The sequence below is a fragment of the Vidua macroura genome, chromosome 36 (genome assembly GCF_024509145.1).
Source record: "Vidua macroura isolate BioBank_ID:100142 chromosome 36, ASM2450914v1, whole genome shotgun sequence".
In the NCBI taxonomy this organism is placed as follows: Eukaryota; Metazoa; Chordata; class Aves; order Passeriformes; family Viduidae; genus Vidua; species Vidua macroura.
In genome coordinates, this window is record NC_071606.1 from 450360 (window position 1) to 473490 (window position 23131).

Sequence of the window (23131 nt, forward strand, 5' to 3'; positions counted from 1 at the left end):
TTGAGACCAAAATTTGTCATTCACTCCTTTACAGAGTCTCAGAAAGAGAAAGGAGGTGACCATCAAAGGAAGGCAATGAATCTCAGCATTTCAGTGGCTGAAATTTTGGGGCTCTCCTTTGGGCTCCAGCTGAGCTGTGAAGAACTGCTGGTTTGGGGCTGGATTCTCTGGTAAAATAATTGATATTAGAGAGCCCAGGGTTTGTATTTACCAGGAGGCAGCCAGCATGGAAACAGGTTCTAGCCATTGACAGAGGGAGAATTCAGGCCTGGGAACCCGAGGAAATGCTCACTACCAGCAGCTGGACTCACCTGTACTCAATGTTGTATAGCCCTTTGTTCTTTAGAGTCAGGACTTTCTTCACGTTATCCAGGACATGAATGGTTCCAAATTCCAAGCTTCCATCTGGACCTGCAGAAAAGCCACAGAGCGAGGTCAAACACGGTATTTGTGAGCTGCTGCAGAATACACCAGGTCACAAGCTACACGGAGGTCTCGGCACAAAACCCTTTCCAGCAAGTTTCCGTTCTTGGAAGTGTTTTCCAGCTCCTTGTCTGCCCTTTCTCTTCTCACTCAAAATATCTGCAGGCTCAGTAGTTAAGGAGCTCGGCTCCCACTTCCTCGCTTCCAAGCACAAATCCAGTTACTTTAGATGCTGTGCTGAGCCTGTGGGGGTTGCCAACTGCCTGTTCACGTCACTGTTGTTTCAGAGCCCCCAGATCCAATCTGCACATGAAGCTGCACACTTCAAAGTTCAGAGGGGGGAGACTTAAGGCTGTCAGTGCCCTGACAATGCTTTATGCCACACAGCTTGCAGGGTATGTGCTTTATCTATCCATGCCATCCTTGCATGCTGTCCCATCCCATCCAATCCCATCCCATCCCATCCCATCCCATCCCATCCCATCCCATCCCATCCCATCCCAGTGCTTTGGTCACCCAAAGGTAATGCAGTGCACCTGGACTGCTTTGTTTGGGAGGCATCCACTGACCTTTGGGCATGTCGATGCTCAGAGAAACGTCATAGACCTCTGCAGAGATTTTGATGTTTTCAGCCTGAACAACCCCCACGATGTTTTCTGGATCTGAAACCTGAGGCAGCAAGAAACAAACACTGTTGAGATTATTCTTTTGGTAGACAGCCTGTAAGTCCTTGTCTCTGCTGGCTGCTTCCCCTGTGGCCTCCCTGGCTTCGCAAGCGTTGGAGGACTCCCAAGCTTTGCTAACCTGTTCCTCTCATGGGCTGCCCCAGTGGGATTCGGCTGCAGTAAAAAACCCTCTCAGCCCAACTCTGCACTCTACAGCAGGGAGAGCCTCTTGGAGAGGCACAGAGATGTAAGAACAACCACAAGAAGTGTCAGGTGTCTCAGAGCAGGTGGTATTGACAACCCTCTCCAGTCACCTAGCACCTTCTCGGAAATGCAGCCCCTAAACCATGGGGAACAAAATCCCAGGGGGAGAGTTTGTTGCACCATGCAAGAGCTTCAGACAAAGTCCAGTGTAGAGATCACGCCGCAGTCTGCACAAGCAAACAACAACCTTCAACCACCCACAGGGACAAGGCTGTGGAACAGGCTCAGGGTGCAGTGTCTGGTTATCTGGGGGGACGTGTGATTTATTAAAGAAATATGGATATTGATCTAGTACCGATACCCAACTGTGATGGACAAAAACTCTCTAACAGTTTAAAGTTAGGAAGTGTATGCTTATTGCGACGCCGGGCAGCGTGCGGGATAGCTCCCAAATACACACCGCACCTTTCAGATGATTACAGAGTCCTTTTATCCACACAAGTGTTGAATACCCAAAATACAAATACACATTCATAATTTAGTACATCCCATTCCTGGCTTGATATGCTAATCATTTCAAAAGCTATTAAACATGCGTAGTTTGTTCCTTGAAATGGGTCGGTGGTCCCTTTCATGGGGAGGGGTCCCAAAATGAGGAAGTAAATGAAGTCTTCCTCATTCTGACCTTTCTACCTTTTCAATGCTAATATGACAAATGAACCTTGGTAGAACTCCCATTCCCTGTCTTCAATTGGTTTCAGAACAGAGGAGGCCCACAATTGTCTTATGTTGCTAAAAGCTATTTGTCAGTTTCTACATTCTTCATTATAAACCCAGCTAACTAAAGATTGTGTTGACAAGCAATCAATTCTTAGTTAACTACTAACTCTTAACTTCATCAAGGCCTACTCACTGATTTTAATTAACTCTAGTAAGGCAATATCTCTAAGTAAAATCTTAGCTCCTCTAAAATCTCTAAATCTCTTAAAGTTTATGTTTCACGTGGATGCACTGCACGTTCTGGCAAAGGCAGTGTAGAGGCAGAAGTTGGGGTCAGAGCACCCTTGTGCCTGTCGGGTGCAGCTCTTCCTGAGCCTGTCCCCAGCAGCACAGGGCTGCTCGCTGTGCCCCGCTCTGCCAGGCAGGGCACAGCCCCTCTCACCTCTAGTCGGAGGGTCTTCTTCATGCTGCCAATCTGCCTGGCCTTGAAATGCACCGTCACTTCAAACTCAGAGCGGGGAGCAATGGTGCCGTTATCTTGTGACAAGGAGAAGTCCTCAACAAGGTCATCCAGCCCACTGAGCTGCCAGGCCATGGGCAGCAGGGTGTAGTTTCTCAGGACCAAGGTCCTGCTGTCGGTCCTGCAGAGACAGGAAGGCACTTGGCATCAGCTGCTGGACGGCCACAGCAGCCTCGCCACTGAATGCAACTTGGAGCAGCTCCATCCGTGCCCTGGAAACCCGAGTCAAACGTTTTCTCTTTGTCACAAGTCTTGGAGTGCTTGTGGGATGACTGACCTGTGCAGAAGCAGCTTGTCAAAGGACAGCTCCAGGGGACTGACCTCCAGCTTCATGTGCACCCCATGGCAGCACAGGCTGAAGACCACTGGGTCTGGGTTCTTCCCAATGCTGCAGATGAGTTTGTCTTCCAGGAAGCCAGGGGAAGTGGGGTATGCCCAAATGGTCAGCTCCTGGCGCCAGCCCCACAGGAAGAAATAGAAAGAGCTCTGCGTGAGAGCAGGAGGAGCAGCCCCTGGGCACTTCTACGCTGCCTGCTCTGCCTGCCCTTCTCCTACCTGCTTCTCCTTTGGTTTCAGTGCCATGCTGGGAGGGTCCAAAAGGAACGTCTCTGCTCCCCCAGCATTCTCAAAGGAGAACTGGACCTCTACGTCCACGGGGGAGTTGTTCAGGATGGTTAAATTCTCCGAGTTGCCGGGACAGTTCTGGGCCTCGTACCTGTCCACAAAAGGGGAAAGGGCTGCAGAGCAGACTGTTGGCTTTGCCACACATCGAGGAGAGCACCGTGTGTGCCGGATCGGTCCGTGTCTCACAAGCGGGACGGGACCCTGACTGGTTGCAGACTCAGGATTTATTATCTGTCTGTGTCATACAAGCAAAAAGCAAGAGGCACAGAGAAACAATAACATCCATGCAAACACAGATCAGAGATAAGATGGCAGCCCATGCAAAGCCTTTTTCTACATATTCTTTGGACCAACAGCATAAAAGAAAAGGTGTAAAGTCATTATACTCTAACCAATTAGAAAAGGACCCACGTGGGTTTAATATTAAAAAAAAGGACTCCTATGAACTTCAAACAATACAGAATAATTAATTATTTAAGATGGAAACTTTTTCTATCTTAAAGCATATATCTAGGACTTTTCACATCTTGAGCTATCAATAAGTTCTTGCTCTTTCGTGTTCCTTATGATAAATAGAAATGTATTGACTTGGTTCTTAACTTCCTAGCTTCCCATGAGAAGGTTTTGAAATTTCCTAGCTTTTCTCAGCTTTGTGTCTACTTTCTGGGGCCTTTCTGCACTTTCTAAAGTCTTCTACCTTTTTATATTCCTACACGTGTGCACCCGAGGAAGTGGTGCTGGAAGACCCTGCTCTAACAAACAAGTGAGGGAAATGGATCCCAGTCAGGGGCATGGGCGTGTGCTCATCCTTGCCTTACTCTGATGCCTTCCCCTGGGCTTGGTGCCTCCAGCCCAGAAGCCTGATGATGCTCAGGCCACTGCCAGAGTTTTTAATACAATGGAAATTCAAAAGTGCCTAGAAAAATAACGCTTCAGCAGGCACTTGGGTTCTTTCCCCTTCTTTCTTGGGGTGCCTTCCCTGCAGGGTGCCTAAAGAAAGGCTTTTGAAAAAAGAGTTTTGCTAATTTCTTTCATAAAAGTCATGAAACTGCTTTGGATTTGATGGGTTAGCTCAAAGGCTGAGAAAGAAACGTAAAGCATCAATTCCCAAGAGGAACTGAGGCCAAAAGAGAACAAATGACCCTTCTCTCAGGTGTGGAAATGACTTTGGAATGAAAGGGTTAAAGAGGCAAACAGAAATCCCAGACCATCCATCAGTCTGGCTAAAGATTGTCTGTTTTTTAAACTATTTTGATTTCATTTCCTTGGGTTGTCCAAATAGCCCTATCCCTCCAGAGCTCCCACGGAGACAAGAACTTAATGTTAAATGTCATTAAAAAGAAGTGACAGTAAAATAGAAATACACAATAGCTTCAATGACAATCTGTTTAGGCAGACTTTATCCAGCAGTGAGGATGCAGTGTCATTACAGGAAAATGTAATTCCTGCTGTATGTTACCCCCAACACCTATTGGCAGGTCAATAATAAAATCTTGTTAATAATTACAGATTAATGAAAGGTTTACAAAACCATCGACAGAATAATTGCTCAACCAGGCTACCTGCAGAGCTGAAAGCACTTCCAAAACCACCATCAAGTTCATTTCCTAAGGGGTGAAGCTGAGATGTGGAGGGGGACGGAAGTTGCCCCCCAAGACACCTTTGGACTGGCAGCAGCATGTGGCTCTGGCCACCAAGGCGGCCACCATGGCACCCACTGGGCAGGCAGAGCAGCTCCTCCAAGGCTCATTTGCCTCTTGTCTGCTCAAGTTCACACATCTGTGGTCCCTCAAACCCATGGATCTCCCAGGACTGCCCTGGGTTGTGCCGCCAGGACAGCCTGTCTCTCCAGGCGTGCCCACAGAAGTGCAAGGCCCAGCAGGGAGCACATACCACTCTCTTGATTTCCCACACAGCAGCGGCCCAAAGTGGAATTGCTTTGTGCTCTCAACATATTCCTTGATGACAACTTCATCTTTCTCCATGGTTTTCCTCCACTGTGGAAACACCACCCTGGGCAGAGAAAGTGGGGAAGGAGGAGCTATGAGGCACTCCGAGTAGGAAATGTAGTCAGAAAGCCAAAACTCTTCCTGGAGGCTGAGGTACCATCTGCCTTCCCAGCTCCAGCACAGGAGGAGGTGCTGGGCGACCTCAGGCAGCACCATCTGGCCAGGCCAGAAGCCCCAAGGGGCAGCCCTGGCTGTGGTTCAGGGGCAGCTGTGGTGTGGGAGGCTGCCAGGGGCCAGCCTTACCGTGGGTTCTGGCTGATGCTGGGGTACAGGCTGGTGCCACTGCAGGGCAGCTCGTACTGGCGCTTTGTCTGCACGAGCTCAAACCTCAGCGTCTGCTCAAACTTCCCTGGCTTTATGGTGGAGAAGTGGACCTTCAGTTCCACCTCACCGCGGGCAGGCACGATCCACCGGTACCGTTTCAGCCTGGCAGTTAAAGAGGAGAATTCAGACACTGCTGAGGAGCAAACGAAGCGAGGAGGGTGCACTCGCCATCCCACGGGGGCACTGGCACGGGGTCGCTGTGGAGCTGGGCACCATGGGCCTTGTTTGGCAAGAGGAGCAAGAAGCAGAGGCATCGCCTCCTCCCGTGCGGCTCACCTGAGGAATTCTGTGGGGATTGAGGCACTTTCCAGCGTACTTTTGCATCTTGTTGCGGAGGAACTTTCTGCTCGGCCTGTGGAGATCTGGTTCTCCTCTGGAGAGCTGTCTCTGCTGGCCGCTTCACCCATCTTTGGCTGGCCCTCGGCAGAGCTGCCCTTCGCATCCGGGGCCTTGGCCTAAGGGGAGAGAGAAAAGGGAGGCAGAGGTGAGCCCTGAGACATCCCCATCCTGGAAAGCAAAACGGGGGTTTCTTCACCAGCAGAAGAGAGAATAAATAAATAAGTCCACCTGCCCATGGACTTGGTTTTCCTTATGGGTGTTTGTTTGGCCTAGGACTGTTGGAATCCTAGATACTGAGAATTTTAATCTTTCTCTGCTAAAAGGCACAGACTTACAAAAGAGCACTGCATTTGACCTGAGGCTGTAGAGAAGACTCCCAAAATTAATTAAAAACACTGAAATTACGAGTGCGTAGTTAGTTACAAGTGTGTAATATCACAAAGTAAAAATCTTAGAGTTTAAGGTTTTAGAATATAGTAATAAATATGAAGCAAGATAAAAGTTTTAAAGCAAAACCAAATTGTTCTTCTTCACCTTCTTCTTCCTTCTTCTTCATCGATTTAAGTCATGTTTTGTAATTAGACAAAAAAGTCCACATTACAGGCTTTGAAAAAACAGTTATTAAGTTAAAAAATAATAACCTAAGTATCATTTCTTCATGAAATAATTTAATTTAAAAAACCCTCATAACAAAAAATAGTTAACCATTTTATACCTTGCTAATGAAAAACTACAAAACTCACAGCTGTGAAACTGTTCCACTAATAAAAAATAACAAACACCTAAACCCAAACATAAAATAACATCTCAAATACCTTCAATCCCAACCTCAACAAAAAAACCAAAAAAACCCACCAGAAACCCCAAAAACCAAAAAAACCCCAAAAACCCAAACAAGAAACCCACACAGGACAACCCTTCTCACTCAGGACCCTCTCCTCAAAGGAAGTTGATGGTTTAAGCGACTTTTTACCTCTTGTCCTACAGAACTGCTCTGTCCCCAGCAGAGCTGTCTCTTTCGTCCCACCCCTGACAGAAAGGAGACCTGCAGCCACGGGGCCCCATCACATCTTCACTACCTCTCCACCATGATCCTTTCCCGTCCAACCTGTCCCCCATGCCCCCATCGAGCCTGGGCCCTGCCCTGGCACCACTGGAGCACCCACCGGATTGTCTTCCACAGCAGCACCTCCCGGTGCCACAATGGTGAAGGGCTCCACGCGCTCTGCAGGGCCCAGCCGCTCCTCTGGGTACTCCACTGTGGAGAGCACAGCAGCCGGGGCAAGGGGAGGCCCGTGGGGATGCAGTCCCACGTGTTCCAGCACCTAAAACAGAAGAGAAAACCCTGCTTATACTTCTGGCACCTTCATCCGCCTTCTTTAAAGGCACTGAGCTTTTGGCAATGGGGTTGTTGACTGATATGAGGTGTAAGTGCTTTGTTACGCCCGGTGGGGTGAGCGGGCTCCAGAGCAGAGGCAAGAGCTACAAGCAGGGCCGGGAGAGAAACCTCTCCCGAGTGACTCAGCTGGTCAGAGCTGGCCTTGCCCTGGGGATTGCCTCCATCTCCCTGGCACAAGCCTGGCAATGCTGCAGTGCTGTGAAGCTTGGGCAGCATGTACATGGGGACCAGAGCTGCCTCCTCACCTTCTCCTCCTCAAGGTACTGCTCATCAAAATCCAGGGAGTAAAACTCAATGGGGAAGTTGCAGGGGTTCTTCACCACCACTGTGGCCTCCACCCCATCGCTGTCCACCAGCACCGGTCCCATCTTTAGTGCTGGGGGGCTGAACTCCAGCCGTGGCTCCAGACCTTGTCCTGAGAGGTGCAGCTTTAAGTGATTGCTGCTCCCACAGATGTTAAGCTTCAGCTCATTCTTGTAAGACCTCTGAAAAGAGAAAAGTGCAGAAAACTCATCCATGAAGTCCCGGGTGACAGGACCCCAAATACAACAATGCTTGCCCCAAGGTCAGGGTGTTAGCAGTCTCTCCAAGGTGAATGGAAACCAGACATTTACTTATGCTGGGGACTACGGCATCTGTGTCCTGGGGCTGAGGAACTGGGATGAATCCTGGTGTGCACTGAAACTGGGTATTCGGGTAGCAGATGGATGTACAATGGACTGTCAGGTGTTTTCACCTGGTCATGCAGGAGAGCAATGCTCATGGGAAGGGGCCCCGGGGTTACAGTGTCCAGACACAGTCCTGGCACTGCTGCATCAGGCAAACACCAGCTCCAGGAGAGAGGCAAACGAGCTCTCGCTGGCCAGAAATAAGGGTCATCTTCTCTGCTTAGTGCTTGGCTCTGGTCCAAGCCAGACACAAGATGGTTACATCTCTCCAGCAATTAAAAGATCCCTGGGACTGTCTGGGCACAGAAGCACTTGTGTCCATGCTGGAACACACTGCCAGTTTCCAAGACCCAGCGGCCACAGGCAAACTACTTTTGGGAATGCTCCATCCTTTAAGTTGAATCCCCAGCTGCACGGCAGTGTGCAGGCAGGCCAGAGCCCCAGGCACTGCTGGCAGCACACCACTACAGGTGACTGTCCCGCCGTGCCCAGGAAGGTGTGTGGTGGCTGTTTTGTCTGTCAGTCCTGCAGCAGGATGAGCCCAGACTGGCCATTCCAGGATTATCCTCTGCGAGTGGGCAGCTGCTCTGCAGCGAGTGTCGCAGCTGCAAACACAGCCAGGCCAGGGGGAGGCTGAGGGGAGTTGGGCACATCCCCTCCATGTGCCGAGAGGCAGCCCTGGTGCTCTCTGTGCAAGCTCCCTGTGGGCATTTCAAAGCACATCTCACGGGAGTGCTCTGTGGGGTGAACTGAGCCACGCAGAGTGCGGGCCTTGCAGAAAGCTCCCTGTGAAGGCAGCGCTCATAGCACACTCTCTGCACCAGGCCCTCATTTCCAGATAGCCCTGACAGGCCTCCCGGGCTGACACCTGCCAATCTCACCTCCTCCTTGGGTGTAAAGTGGATTTCTAAGTTCTGCCAGCATCCTGGATCAAGGGTTCCTTGGGAGGGCGTCACTTCAAAGGGACAGGGCTCATCCTCCAGCGCCTGCCACTTCTGGCGTACGGCTGGTGTCATGTATTCGAGGTGATTGTTCTGGGCACAGAAACCAATCGTGTGAGGTCTCCTCGGTCTGCGAGGACAGAGTCCCACTTCCTGAGTGCTCTGAGACACGGATACGGTGCTGAGAGCACCCACAGCCAAAGCAAGTGTGGCCCCAAAGCCTAGAGCTGGAGGGAAAACCTGTAGACAGGGCAGGCAGACAGGGAACTCCTGTCCTCAGAGCAGCAGGAATGGGTGAAGATGGCAGAAAAGCAAAGCACCCGCTAATGGAACAGGTCCAGGCAAACCAGCCTTGATCCAGACCCTCAGAAGCTTCCTTCAACACGCTGCAGACCCAAATGCTCAGGCAGCCACAGGAGCAGAAAGGGCAAGAGACACAGAGAAAACCCAGCCAAGAAAGTTACGTGCTCAGTGTCGCCTGTGCTTTACCTTCAGAACAGGCTCGATGGACCATTTGCAGGGTGCTTGGAAGTGGTTGTAGAGCCGGATGGTCTCAACCTGGCACTGCCCGAGCAGGATGTCAGAGAACTGCAGCGTGTTCTTGGAGAGGTCGAGCGACGCTTCCAGCACAGTGGCGCGGAGGCGGATGTGAGACGTGGGGCCTTTTGTCACCTGGAGAAGGACAGAGAATTCAGCGGAGGGTGCAGGTGACACGTGCTGCTGTGCCCAGCCTGCTGCCTGCCCCAAGAGCTGTGGCACCTCTATGGGCAGCAGCACATCCACGTCACCCTGCGGCCAGCGGGCACTTTCAAAGCACACGTTAAATGCCATGGTCTGGCTGGGGGCCAGGCTCTTCATCAGGCCCAGGTCCACGCTGAAACCTGGAACAGATGAAGACAAAGCAGCTTAAGTTAAGGCCTTACAGGTGTCCTGGCTGAGAGGTCTGGGGAAGGCCCCACGCCGGGCTGTGACCCGGATGAAAACTTGGAGTGCACCTGAACACCCCTCAGACACAGTGAGCCACTGTGACGGAAGCGCAGCCTTGCCTCAAGGCCTTTTTTGGAAGCCTCTCTTGAGCCACCAGAGGATCTCACAGGCTGTCTCCTCAATAAAGGCTGAATACAAGTGCTGTGACAGTGTGAACTCCAAACCAAACATTTCCAAAGCACAGCAGACCCCACTGGTTGCCAAAACAGGCCCACAGAGTGCCCAAAGAAGCCTGCTGCTCGTGGGAGCCAAGGGCAGAAGATGCTGAGAGGTGACCAGGGTGATGAGCCCATCTGGCCCCTGCACTGAAGCGTTAGGGCAGTCACAGGCAGGCCAGGCCAGGTCCCTGGGCATGGATGGCCAGGAGAATTCTGCCTCTAAAGCTCCCAGCAGGGGTGGCACTGAGAAGAAAAAGCTCAAAAACCTCCCCAGGTTCAGTGGCTTAAGCTAATCTGTCTGAGACACCTCCTTCAAGGCCACAGGAAGTGTCTCCAGCACTGCTTACCTGTGTCCTGCAGGACAGATTCATCGACCTGGAAGGACACTGGGATCTGCCCAGGGTTGGTGATCTCCAGAGTGCTTCTCTCAGTGAAACCCTTAAGGACAGTGCCCATGTCCAGGACATACTCGGGCAGCTCAACTCTGCAAGGAGGAGTAAGGACAGTCCTTAAACCACAGCCTGGCTGCATGTCCAAGTGGACAGCCATAAATACAGTGGCTATTTCTTTATTCACTCCTGTAAAAACTCAGCTCAAGCCCAAGAAAGCCGTGGCCTGACCACCTGGCAAAGAGTTTGGGAAGTCAGGAGGAGTGCAGCTCCTAGGTTGTATCAGCTACTAATGGCACCTGGAAATAAAATTATTTAAAATGGACACTGGCCACAGCTCCTCTGCCATGAAAAGCCAGTACAGGTGAGTCCACAGGGCCTCCACTGGTCTCAGTGGAACTGCCTAGCCTGGTGTACAGCCTGAGCCTGAAATTGTTTTGGGGCCTAGGAATATGATTTGCCTGCACAGGGAATCTCCACTGCTCTGCAACCAGATCACATGATCTGCTCTGCAGAGCATCTGCTTCCTGAATTGAAGCCTCTGGTGCTTGTGCTGCATCATGACAGTGCAAAGGGACCCACCAAGTTACCTGGATAAGCCCTGCCACCCCACCAGGGTTCAAGCCATCTGATTTTGGGTTTGAAAGGCTTTGCTGACATGTGCGGCTCCCCTCTCCTTTAGTTTAGTGTGCTCTGTTAGTTGGAAGCAAGGCATCAGCTGGGAGCTGTCTCTTTCAGAGCTAGGCAGCAGGGACAGAATTGATGCTGTCTGGAAGGGCTTGAAGGTCTGCACTGGGTGCCCCAGCTCTAGGGGCAGAACCCCACGGCTGTGGGGAGCTGAGCAGTCCAAAGCTCAGCGTGGTGCTGGGGAAGGGAGGACACTGCTGCTCCCACGTAGCGTGACACAGCCACCGGGACCAGACCCTTTCTGCAGTCCAGGCTATTCCCAGCTCTGCAGGCCCAAGGAGCTCTCAGGACAAGGGGACATGGCTGGGTGTTCCCCACGGGGCACCTGGAGATGGGGATGGGAGTCCCTACTCACTTGACAAGACTCTGGCATAGCTGCTTGTCAGGGAACCTGCTCTTCGGGGGATGGCACGTGAGCTTCTGCTGCAGCTCCAGAGCAGCCTTCTCTATCAGCATCCTCACCGTGTTCATCTGCAGCTGAGTGCTTGGCTGAGGAAAGGCAAGACAGTGGCTGCTTAGGCAAGGTCCTTCCCAAGGCCCAGCTTGCACCTGAGAAAGGATCCCACCCTGCTCCTGCTGGGAGGGGGTGTGGGGTCCTCCTGTCTGGCTGCTCAGTGTCTGTGACACCTCCTGCTCTCTTAGGCGGGACCTCATCTCCAGGGAAGTAACTCCAGCATCTTTGCCTGCCCAGACACTGTTAGAGCTGCTCTGGCCAGGTGGACAGACCAGCCAGGAACCTTCCAGAGCTCCAGACACCTGCCTGCCCCCAGCCAGTACCAAGGCAGCTTGGAGAAAAAGTGTCTTGAAAGGGAACCGGAGCCAAGCTGGTGCCTCTTGGAGATGAGCAGCAGCAGCACAGCCCCAGGGCACAATCAGGCAGCTGCTGTTTGGCTCTGTAACTCTGGCAGGGCTTGGGCTGGGACCAACAAACTCCCCAGCAATGACCTGCATCTCCTTCAAAGCACCATCCCTTGAGCATGGCCCTCAGGACCTCTCCCTGGGCTAGCCAGGAAGCTGGTGCAGCCCCAGAAGAGACCATGACCAAAGTGGCAGCCCTAGGGGCAATGCTGAGGTGACACAAGGTTGTAGGTGGGCAGGGAGGTCCCAGGTGCCATCAGGGCACTGGGGAGCTGCTGTGGGCTGCAAGGGGCTCAGGTGAACACGGAGAAAGTGGCATGTGCCAAACGGGGCTGCAGCTGTTCTTACTACAATGCCAGAGCCAGGCACGCGGGGCTTCAGGTCCTGAGTCTTTGGATCCCGAGTCTCCGAGGTCTGAGTCTTTGGAGTCTGAGTTTTCAGGGTCTGAGACTTCAAGGTGTCAGTCTTCAGGCTCTGAGTCTTCTGAACAATTTCTGATTTATTCCTCTGGCTGTACTGTTGCAGGTGTTTTACATGCTGTTTCAGTGGCTGCTCATATTTTTCATTTTCTGAAGGAAGAAAGCATCCACAAAGAGAAATGTGAGCAAAGTGCCAGTCCCCATTTAAGCTGGCATGTCCCCACCTCCCAACATTGGTGTCTTCCAGAAAGAAATCCCTCAAGCCATCTCTGGCAAGTGGATGCTGCTGCTCCTCTCTGAATCCTCATGTTCTCTCCCTCCCCACCGAGGAGCATCTCATCCCCTGCAATGCCACGCAAATCCAACCCTGCCTGAAGCCCTGCCAGCCTCTCTGACAGCTTTCCCAAGCCCTTCAGTCTAGCCATCATCCTTCAGGACCCTGCCAGATGTGCTGGCAAGCTCTGCAGGATGGCTCCTGGGACAAAGCCCACATGGGATCCTCTGCTCAAGACTCAGGAAGCAACCAGGGGGCTTGACTTGGCCTGGGAGTCCTGCAACCCTCCAGGCTCGGTGGAGGTTGGCATGAGCTGCCCCATGGGCATGTGGTAGGGAACCAAACCAGAGGGGCCCTTCCTGGGGGCAGACAGGCAGTGCCCACCTTTGGTGTTCCAGGGCAGGTTCACGGTGATCACGGGAAAGGACGCTTCTCCTTTCAGGAGGATATTTTTCGGCTCCAGGTGACCCACTTTCAGCTGGTAAATCCTGCTGAAAGCTCCTGGTAATCCTGGCATGTAAGAGAATTTCAGCGCTTGCTTCTCGCCAGGTGCCATGGAGCCCTGCAGGGGCAGGAGGAGAGGGAGGGAATGCATCAGTGTTTGATGGGGATGGCTCAGGGGACAGACAGGCTGGGGACACAGAGTCTCATCTAGAAGAAACCATCAGACCACATCACCTTCCTGAGAAACACATTACAGTGGTGGCTGTCAAAACTGTTAGAGTAAATACTATGTGGTTTATAAGGCTGACTTTTGTAAAAGAAGTTTTGCTAAAGTTTAGAGCTCTTTTAATGCCAATGTTGTGTTGTGATACCAATGTTGGTGAAGACTTGTTGCAATATTAACATTTAACATTTATATAATGTTAAATTATATATATAATATTAAATTTTAAATATATATTAATTTATAACATATATAATAATATAAAACACACATATATATCAATATATAAATTGAATTTTTAACATATATATAATATTAAATTTAACATTTAATAGTGAAGGAATGGAAACCTGTCGAATATGTTGGAAAGTAACAAATGACCACCACTAGGACAACTGCACATGCTCCAAAAAGGTGGGACAGAGGAGGAACTATGTTAAAAATTCTGAATATGTACAACCATTTGTAAATATGTATTAGGCTGATGCAATACCCAGGGGATATAAGGGGTGCTGCTGTGTGGACTGGTGTGCCTCTGGCTGCAGCTAAGCTGTTAACCCTGTTAAGCTAACCCAGTGCTGTTACTTCTGCTTTATTGACTTTGGCCCCTATTGTCCCTTATTAAATTTTCTTGAAATTTTAACTGGGGAGTGGCTTTTGTTTCTCACACCTTCTACCTTCCTTGTGCCCAAAAGGTCGAGCCTCCGACCCCGGGGTGCCGTGCGTCCTCCCCAGGGCTCATAAGGCTGCAGCCCCAGCACAGCCTGGTGCGAGCACAGCCCTGCTGCTAATGGGCTTTGCCCTCTGCCAGCAAGAGCCCTCCTCATCAAAAAAAGGCTCTTCTGCTGCCGCTGGGGAAGGGAAGTCCCTGCTCTCAGCAGGGCCAGCAGCTCCTCTCGTCCCTTGTAGGAGACGGGCATGCAGAAATGGCAAAGCCAATCGGCTTCCTCTTGCCACCGCAAGGAGGGACAAAGGCAGGAGCGCTGCTTCGGCTCAAAGACATCCAGGCAGGGCTGAGAAGCTTGGGCAGCAGTGGTGGGATGCTGCTAATCTTTCTCCTTGCTTTTCCAGCCCCGCTGCTCCCTGGCCCCCTCACTGCCCCACAAAGCCGCTGCACAGCAGCAAAGCTGGAGGAGGCAGGGAGCAGCAAGCCCAGTAAGGGACACAAGTGGTGCTTAGCTGGCAGTGGGGAGGCAGGGCCAAGGACAATGTCCTGTGTGATCACACAGCCTGGCTAAGGTGACCCTCAGAAACGCTCCAGTGCCAGCACAGCCTGAGATCTCAGCCGTCGGGGTCCCCAGAGTGACTGTGAGGAACCAATTACATTTTTAGTTATGCCTCAGCATACGCTATAAATCCATCCTCTGCCATGGGGTGAAAAATTAGGGGCTGTCCACGTGCTGGGAGCCCTAACACATCCCCACGTGTAAAGGGGGTTGCTGGCAGACAATGCAGGCAGGCTCCGTGTCTGGGGGGCTGCAAGCGACCTCCCCCTTGGAGGAGGGCAGACCCCGAACCCCAGGAAAACTTTGCTCACCTCACCAAGACTTCCTAAAAGGGCTGAGTTATGGGAGTGTGAAAAAGACGTTCACTCTTCTGTGAAAATTTAGAAAGTTTAATAAAGGACAGTAGGAAAATAAATAAATAAATAAATAAATAAAAATTGTCCTTTAATAAAGGACAATGGAAAAGGTGCTTAAGGGGTATCCCCGAAGGTAACAGCGTGCTCTTGGCTCAGTGCCAAGATGCACCCGGCCGTAATAACCTTGGCTCTAAGGTCCTTGTCTCCCACTGTCCTTTATTAACCCTTTGGCATGTTCACAGGAGAGTGAAGGCGTTGTTCACAGTGCGGCTGGCAGCACACTCGCTGCATCTACCCAGCAGGACCCGACAGAGCCTCCCAGGCTTCCAGCGGTAACGCTCTGTCCCTCTCCTCTGTTACTCTCCCCGTTTCTCATTTTCTCTCTCTGCTCTCTTTTCCATCCCTTTCTGGTCGGGACCATACCCTCTCTTTATCAAGACACAATTTTCAGATATAATACTTGCTGTGTTTGTGCCTTATTTTCCTCCGAGCAATCTACCAAAAAGAATTCTCCTCTACTCCCCTGACAGCAGGACAGGACAGTGACCAACACACTCGTGCCTCCTGCTGGTGTCTGCCTCTGACAGCAGAGCCACCCACCAGCCAAGGCCGTGGGGGAGTCTATCAGGAGAGCCCTTGTTTGACCTTCTCTGCCCCCAGCAGGAATTGCTTACAGCCCTCTGTCTCTCATGGCTGGGTTTGTGTTTTCCCCTCTGATTTTTTCCCCTTGCTCTCTTTTCCCTTTAACACTCTCCTGGGCCACCTGGCACAGGGCTGGGCTCAGTCACTTGTGCTACTTACAGTGGTGGGGTTGACCAGAAACACGCCAGGCAGATGCTGGTCGGCAGTGCTAGGCTTTAGCACCCAGCTGAATTCAATCCTGCCAGTGTTCTCCAGGGTGACCGTGCTGTGACCAATTTCATTAAACATCTGGAGAGAAGGCACAGGAGCGGGAAGTTACAGACCCAGGCCTGCTGCTGGGAATCTCCTTCCTCTCTCCTGGGCTTGGAAGCAGACACATCGTGGGAGCAGGGAGGAGATGGGGGCACTTGGGAACCTGGGGAACCCCCAGGCACAGGACACCTGCACAGGGCCAGGGAGCTCTGGCTGCACACACAGCTGTGGTAACAACCATGTGAGGGCCAGCAATAAATGAACCAGGGGACACAGGCCCTCTGCACTCTGAGGGGTCACCAACAGCCAGGAGAAACAGAGAGAGCACCAAGGCATTCCAGCAGAAAAAGCACCTGCATGCAAGTATTGGCAAGCAACACACATGCAACAAGGGAGTCACACAGGGCAACACAGACAGGGCCAGCAGCTGGAAATATCTGTGGGCTTTCAACTGGAAAAGAGTGAAGTGGGGATTATTCTGGGACAGTCGCTCCAGCTATAGTGACTGGAAGCCCAACTTCTTCCCTTGATTATTTGTGGATTAAGCAAGAGCTTTGGACAAGAGCATCTCCTTGGAGGTCAGGCTTTAGGCGTGGATCAGCAGAGGGATGTCTCAGGGACACACCCCTCAGAGCATCCCCACAGGGACCCTGCCTGGCCCAGGAGGCAGTGCTAGGTACCCTGAAAAAGAGGCATTCCCAGCGTTTTTGGAGATGGCCATTTTAAAGCAGCTTGGATGCCAGGTGTGTCCCTCAAAGGTTGGATGCCAGATGTGTCCCTCAAAGGTTGGATGCCAGATGTGTCTCTCAAAGGTTGAACTTCCAAGCCCCAGAGCCAAGAAAGGGGCTGGGAAGGGGAGGGAGCCCTGGGCCGAGGTGGGCTGGAACCCGCTGGCCGTGGTTCTAGGGCAAGGAGCTGTGCCAGGGGCCATGTGTGGTACCTGAGAGCCACAGTCGATCTCCCAGAGGCTCAGGGAGTAGCTGACGCGTGAGGTGATCAGCTCCACCTCGTAGGTGGGGCCTCCCTCCACGCGGCACAGCGCCTTCACACCGCCGAGGACGTCCCGGTGGCCAGAGAAGGTGAAGGAGACCTGCTGGCTCTGTCCTGGCTGCAGCACGCCTGACAGCGGCAGGATGCTGAAAGCCTGGATGGAGGACGGGAGAGATCGAGGCGTTGAGCAGGGAAATGGATGCAGAAGAGCATCTTGGAGCAAAGTGCAGCTCTAGCCAGAGGGGCCCATTCCCCAGACACAGCCAAAATCATCCTAATCTCATCCTGCATCCGTGCCACTGACCGGCGCAGGGACCATGGGGAAAATCTTCTCCCACACTCACGGATCAATGCATTAATTAATACACTGCATTAAAGTGAACTGGGACGTCTCCTGGCAGTAGAAATTCTCTCTGATGCACAACTTGCCTTTAAAAAGCATTTCTTACTGCTTTTACAAAAGGAGGAGACTCAGAGTGAGAGCTCTTGGAGCTGAGCGGAGGACTCCAGCCCAGCTCATCTGACTCCTGAGGCTTTTCCCCTCTCTCTCTGATTTATAGCCTGCTTTCTCCAGGTGCCTCAGCAAAAGCTCCTGCAAACATTTCCTATGGACCACCTGATGAGGTCCAGGGGTAGCAATGCCCTCCACAGGTGCTGCACAGCGTCCTTGGGCAGCCCTACATGTCCTGCACGGCCTCTCCAACAACCAGTGGCTTCAGCAGCACTTTGTGCTGGGCCTGGAGGGACGTGAGGCCCCTCTGAGGGCAGTGCTGAGGGCCACCAGTGGGACTGGGAGCTACAGCCCTGCTTGCCACACTGACAGTGGGCAAGTGAGGCAGATTCCCTCTTCTCCGCTTCGAGGGGAGCGTGCGGTACATCCACGGAGGACGCGATTCCTGCCAACCCTAGTGGGAGGTGAGGGGGTTCAGGAGTTTGTGGCAGCACCTGAAAAACAAGCCATTTCCTATGCCAGGAGGAAGAGACAGCCACGTTGCAAAGTCTCCTTTTATAAGACAGCTTCAGGGCCATCAGTGCAATACCAGCCCTCGGGTGAAAGCCGACACCTGGAAACAGGTGGCCTGGCTGGGCTGGGAAGAGGGCACAGGGAGATCAGGACTCATCACAGCTTGCTCTGGCAAGGAAGCTGGAGGTCTTACCATCCTGATGCAGATAAAACCTCATCTTACATTGTGAAGAAAACCAGGCAAAAAAAAAAATCCCACACTCAACACAGGCTTGTAGGATCTGAGCAGGCTTCTCCAAGGAAAACTGTCCTGTTCCTCCCTCCCACACACCCCACACCCAGCCACGGGCCCTGCTGCCCAACCCACTGCCAGGGCACAGGACAGCAGGGCAGCAAAAGGAGGGCCAGCACGAGCGTGACTTGTTGCTGGCAAGCTGGGGAGGCAACACGAGCACCAGGTGTACAAGAAAATCTACCTCTGCTCCTAAAGACTGGGCAAAGTCCTGCACTTCTTTCAGGGCTTTGCCTGCCTCCTCCTTTCTAATCAGGAACCTCCTTTTATATGCCGAGGAATCCAAACAGGTTCTCTGCTCCTTTGGTGGTTGGGGTTTGAATTTAAGTGGGTAAGCCTCATATCTGGAAAACAACAGAACTATGAACAGGGACCTGCAGTGGGAGGGAGGGAGGGAGGGAGACCTGCACGAGCAGCTCCTGCTCAGGATGCAGCCCCTGGGTGGGTGCTGGCACGCTGAACTGAGAAATGGTTTGATCCAGCCCTTCCCAATCCAGGCTGGAGCAGGTCTGTTCTAAGGGCAGCCCAGGGATGATGCTGAGGGAGCAGCAGTGCAGCAGCTGCAACTGCTTGCATTGAGGAACTAGAGAGGACAGGGATTAACACCTTGTGGGGATGCAAAAAGCACAGTGGGAGAGGGAAAGACAGAGAAGGCAAGCAGAAAGGTGAGATTTGAGGCACCGAGGGGCAGACCCGGCCAGTGACGAGCCAGCACAGCAAACCCCAGTGCCCAGCGCCAGAAACTCTGCAGCTCCACCAGGTATTTATCAGGAATGTTTCCCCTGACACTGTTGGGGGGGGTTGGCTGACATTTTCCAACACTCCCAGGTGACTCAGGTCACGTTCCCCATTTTAAATTGAAGCAGGTGCTCAGGGTAACTCTGCTTGGGTTTCTAATGCCACGTGAGGGACACAGTCGAGCCGTGCCTGCCGTCACCCTGCTGAGCTGCAAGTGCTCCCCACACAGTCAAACACAACCTGGATGCTCTGTTCCCAGACAGACATTCAGGGCCTGTAATGACCTGCTCCCCAAAGAATCACTGCCTTTAGCTTTGTGGCTTGTTACCTAAGGCTGGGTTTCATTTCTGGATCAGGGGCAGTCTCATCGTAACCCCCAAGAGATCCCCTAATCATCTATTCCACCGTCTTTCGTTTTAATGAATGGTTTGAGGCAACCTCCCAGGACCACCGTGCCCAGACAATGATATCTTTCACTCTAAAGCAGAAACTCTCTGGGAGGCAGGGATGGGAGATAATGTGATGAGCAAGTCCTGCTGTCAAGCAGTTGAGAACCCGTAAGGGACATGTTGCAGGGGAAAAGTCAAAACGAGCAACAAGTGTCACAAAAAAAGGGAGTGAGGAATGCAAGGTGTCTGCTGAATGCTGACCCCTGGGAAGGAAATCGTCCTGGCAGTAAAGGAGTTATCTCAGAAAAGAAGGAAAGGGAAGGTAAGAAGATGTTCAGCATCAGCCCAGGCACTAAGTGACTCTTTCTCTGGTGTTGGAACTTTCTGGGCATCCTGCAGCACAGTGCAAGGGAGGAAGGCAAGGAGCAGAGAGCAGCTCCTGCAGAGAGGACCCATCCCAAAGCAGAGGGGCCAGAAGGGCCTCCAGCAGCGCTGTGGGAGCTGGGACTAGGAGCCCTTCATCAAGGTGGACATTGCCTCAGGCCACAGAGGTCTGAGAAAGCAGCTTTCACCCCAGCTTTCCTTCCCAGGGGAAACCACTATGGGGGCTAGGCAGCACCAAATTGGAGGAAAACCTATTCCCTGAGCATCCAGCCTGACCGCGGCTGGTCAGCGTTATTTGAACAAGGAAAAGCCAGAAGCAGTCTGGCAGGTCCTAGGCAAACAGCTTTGCTCTTTGCCAAGTACAACCAGGGCACCAGGAAGAAGAGCTTCAGGGAGAGGGCAAAGGTGCACATACCCCAGCTTGTCCTCCGAGCGGAATGACCAGCGGTACTTGACGGGAAGAGAGCTGCAGTTGGTCATCTCCAGAGAGCGCACTCCTTCAGTGCCACCCACGAACTCCAGCCTGCTGGGCTGGATTTGGAGATTTGGGAAGTGGGCTTCTCCCCAAAGGGCGATACGGGACACCGAGGAGGTGTGAGTGAGGCAACGGGTCTTGGTGTTGCGAGAGCCTAGGAAAAGGACACAAATGTCCATTTAGGCACCAATTATGGCATGACTCCTGGTGTGAATATCCTGGTAGGATGAAAGTGTCATTGGAGTTTAGCTCTTTATTATCTGAACTACAGCTCACCGAGAAGCTGCACGAGGAATTAATTGTCACTTAGCTCCCTTCGACACTGATTCCAGACTGCAGCCTTGAAAATGCCCACTCTTAGCCCTGCAGAGCACTGCAAGCTTCTCTCTCCCTGATGGGGAGGAGCTCCCTCACCTGCCCCAAACCAGCAGCAGTTATCTCTCCGTGATGAGTGTGCACCCAGACCGAGCATTTACTCTGAAAATTCAAGCTGTAAAATTCCCTGTGAAGTCTGCCAACACTCCCACCGTTAAGCAGTGAGTGAACACGAGTTCACACCCATGCTGGCCGCTGTGATTACTGTTGCCTTTCTTGTTTCATTTATTCAAAAGGCAACCTAACAAGTGCCTCAGTGCTGATGCAGGGTAGGGAAGAAGCAGCTCAGGAAAGGTAATTCGTTTTCCTAAAAAGTTCATTAACTGTGTTGTTAAGGGTTTAGGCTTTGAGTGAATTTTCCCCTTGGTCTGGGAAGGGGGATGGGGATTTTGGGGGTTTTGGCTGTGGGGGTGGCCTTTTCCATTCAGGGTTTTTTGGGAGTTGTGGCGTGATGCCGTGGCCGGTTGTGAAGGCGGACTTGAGGTTTGGCAGGGAGGGGACCCTCCCTTCCTTCTGCTCGGGGATTGAAGGTCGGCCACGTGCTGCTGCGGGAGGTTGTGTGCTTGGCCCTGGGACTGCCCTGGGCTGCAGCTCAGCACTGGGATCCAACCTGTCTGCCTTCCTTCCTTCCTTCCTGCCTGCCTTCCTGCCTTTCCGGCCTTTCCTCCCTCCCTCCCACCTTCCCTCCTTCCCTGCTGCCTGCCTTCCCTGCCGGTGCTGGCTGGGAGGGGATCCCTGCCCTGCCGGAGCCCACAGCTCCTCCTGCCTGTGATCATAACTACACCAAAGGGGACAACCAGTACTTGGCGGGTTGGAAACTTCTGTTATCGTGCTGTTGATTGTGCCAATGCATTCCAGTAATGAACTGTTTTTCCTTTTCCCATATTTTTGCCAGGAAGCCCTGTAATTTCAGAGGTATAATAATTTGGAGGGAAGGGGTCATCTTTCCATTGCAGGAAGATTCCTGCCTTCCTTGGCAGACATCTGTCTTTTAAACCAGGACAGGGACACCAGAAAATACTGACTTTCTATTCCTTGGTTCTGTTTGACCTCACAATGGCAAAAGGCTACCTGAGGCACCAGCAGCCCTGGAGTTCACACCCTGAAGAGGCTGCTGTGGCAGACCATGAGTGAGGGATGCTTTTATGTTCCAGTGCTCCATTTTGGAACACACAGATGACCCACGCTGGGTGCAAGCCCAGGGAACACTCACCAGAGGAGATGTCCTTGAAGTCGAGCTTATTGACGTCAAAGTGTGAACTCGGTCCGGTGACACACCCCCTGCCATGGCGAGGACAGAGGAGGAAAGGGCTTGGTTAAAGGGAATTACAGCAAAGAGGAAATGGCTTGGTTAAAGGGAATTAGAGCAAAGAGGAAAGGACTTGGTTAAAGGGAATTACAGCAAAGAGGAAAGGGCTTGGTTAAAGGGAATTACAGCAAAGTGTTGGCTGTCGTGGCTCGGGGGTGTAAAACCTGGTGTCAGGGCAGGTTTCAAATCAACACACCGCCATGTGCTCAGCACAGTGCTCCTGTGGACAGGAGGCAGCTAAAGCCAAGTGGGAGCAGCCAACAGCCACTGATGGGGCTTTGGGCACAGGGCAGGCAGGAAAAGCCCCCGGGTTGCTGGTGGTCCCATGAAGGACCCTGAACACACCCAGACATGGCTCCGTGCCTCAGTTTCCCCATCTGTAATGTGATGGACATAAAGGTGTCCCCACAAACTTCTGTAACCAGCCTTTCCTGCTTTGCTGCTTCCTAGCTGGAACTGGTGCTCCCATGGAGGAGCTTTCTCAGGAGATTTTGACCCACACGATCATTACAGAGTTTTGAGACATGAGGCAGGGGAGCCCCAAACACCCTCTGAAAAGAGCAGCAACAGTTCTACACAGTGGGCAGATGAACCCTCGAGGAAAGGACCAGCTTGTCAGCAGTGCAGCAGCTGGCACAGCCAAGAGCAATAGCTTAAACAACCAAACAAGGATGTCCTGCATCTAGCACACCACCTCACGTGTCCTTGAACTCAGCAGACAGGCTCCAGAAGTCACCAACATCCACTGAAATCAGCACTTGAAGCTGCACAACACCCACGAGTTTGTTTCATGGCTGACGCCAATCAATGCCCACTGTGCCTTTTGGTTAAAAATCAAGAACTGTGCCTTCTGTTGTATTCCCAGGACTGCCACTGGCTCTGCTCTACACCTCTCAACAAGAGCCCCCCGCCCTTGCTCAAGGAGAAAGCTGCTTATGTCATAAAATCCCATGACCAGTCTGGGGGAGGGACAGAGGAGAATCAGTTATTTGATGCTGAAAGGTTCCCTCTTGATTTCCAAAGTAAAAAAGCAGCACTTTTCCTCCAAAAACAAAGCCAGCATACTTGTTTCTCTACTGTGGGCAAACCTACTGACCACTTTTCTCTTGCTAAGGAATAACTTTCTTGTTCTTTTTAATCCATCTCCCTTATCTCATTGGTATAATCCAGTGCAGATTGCTTTCATTTCTTTACTGCCTTGACCCAGTGCCTCCCAACAGCAGCAGCCTAGCTCCAAAGCTCCAGAGCAGCCAGCATCAGCTCTCCTGCTTACCCTACATGATCCCAGCAGCACATGGCTCAGGCTAGCAGGGACAAGCCCTCATGTGCTGTGGTCCTGAGCACTGAGCTCTGCCTCCCCTATTATCAGCCCTTCTCCCTTCTGCTGGGCCAGGATTATCTCTTCACAGGATCACAGAATAATGAGGTTGGAAGAGACCTCTAAGATTGTCAAGTCCAACCTAT

General features: G+C 52.1%; 1 protein-coding gene and 1 long non-coding RNA gene across 2 annotated transcripts in view; one reads left to right on the forward strand and one right to left on the reverse strand.

The window, feature by feature from the left end:
* The window catches only part of LOC128821200 (zinc finger protein 208-like), a 1118338-nt gene that overhangs the window by 427521 nt on the left and 667686 nt on the right, over window positions 1–23131 (forward strand). The gene's annotated exons all lie outside the window — the stretch shown is intronic.
* On the reverse strand, window positions 5121–5838 carry LOC128821216 (uncharacterized). The gene is made up of 3 exons (XR_008441044.1): window positions 5766–5838; window positions 5409–5591; window positions 5121–5169 (listed from the first exon to the last, which is right to left on the reverse strand). It is a non-coding gene; the product is annotated as an uncharacterized LOC128821216 (long non-coding RNA).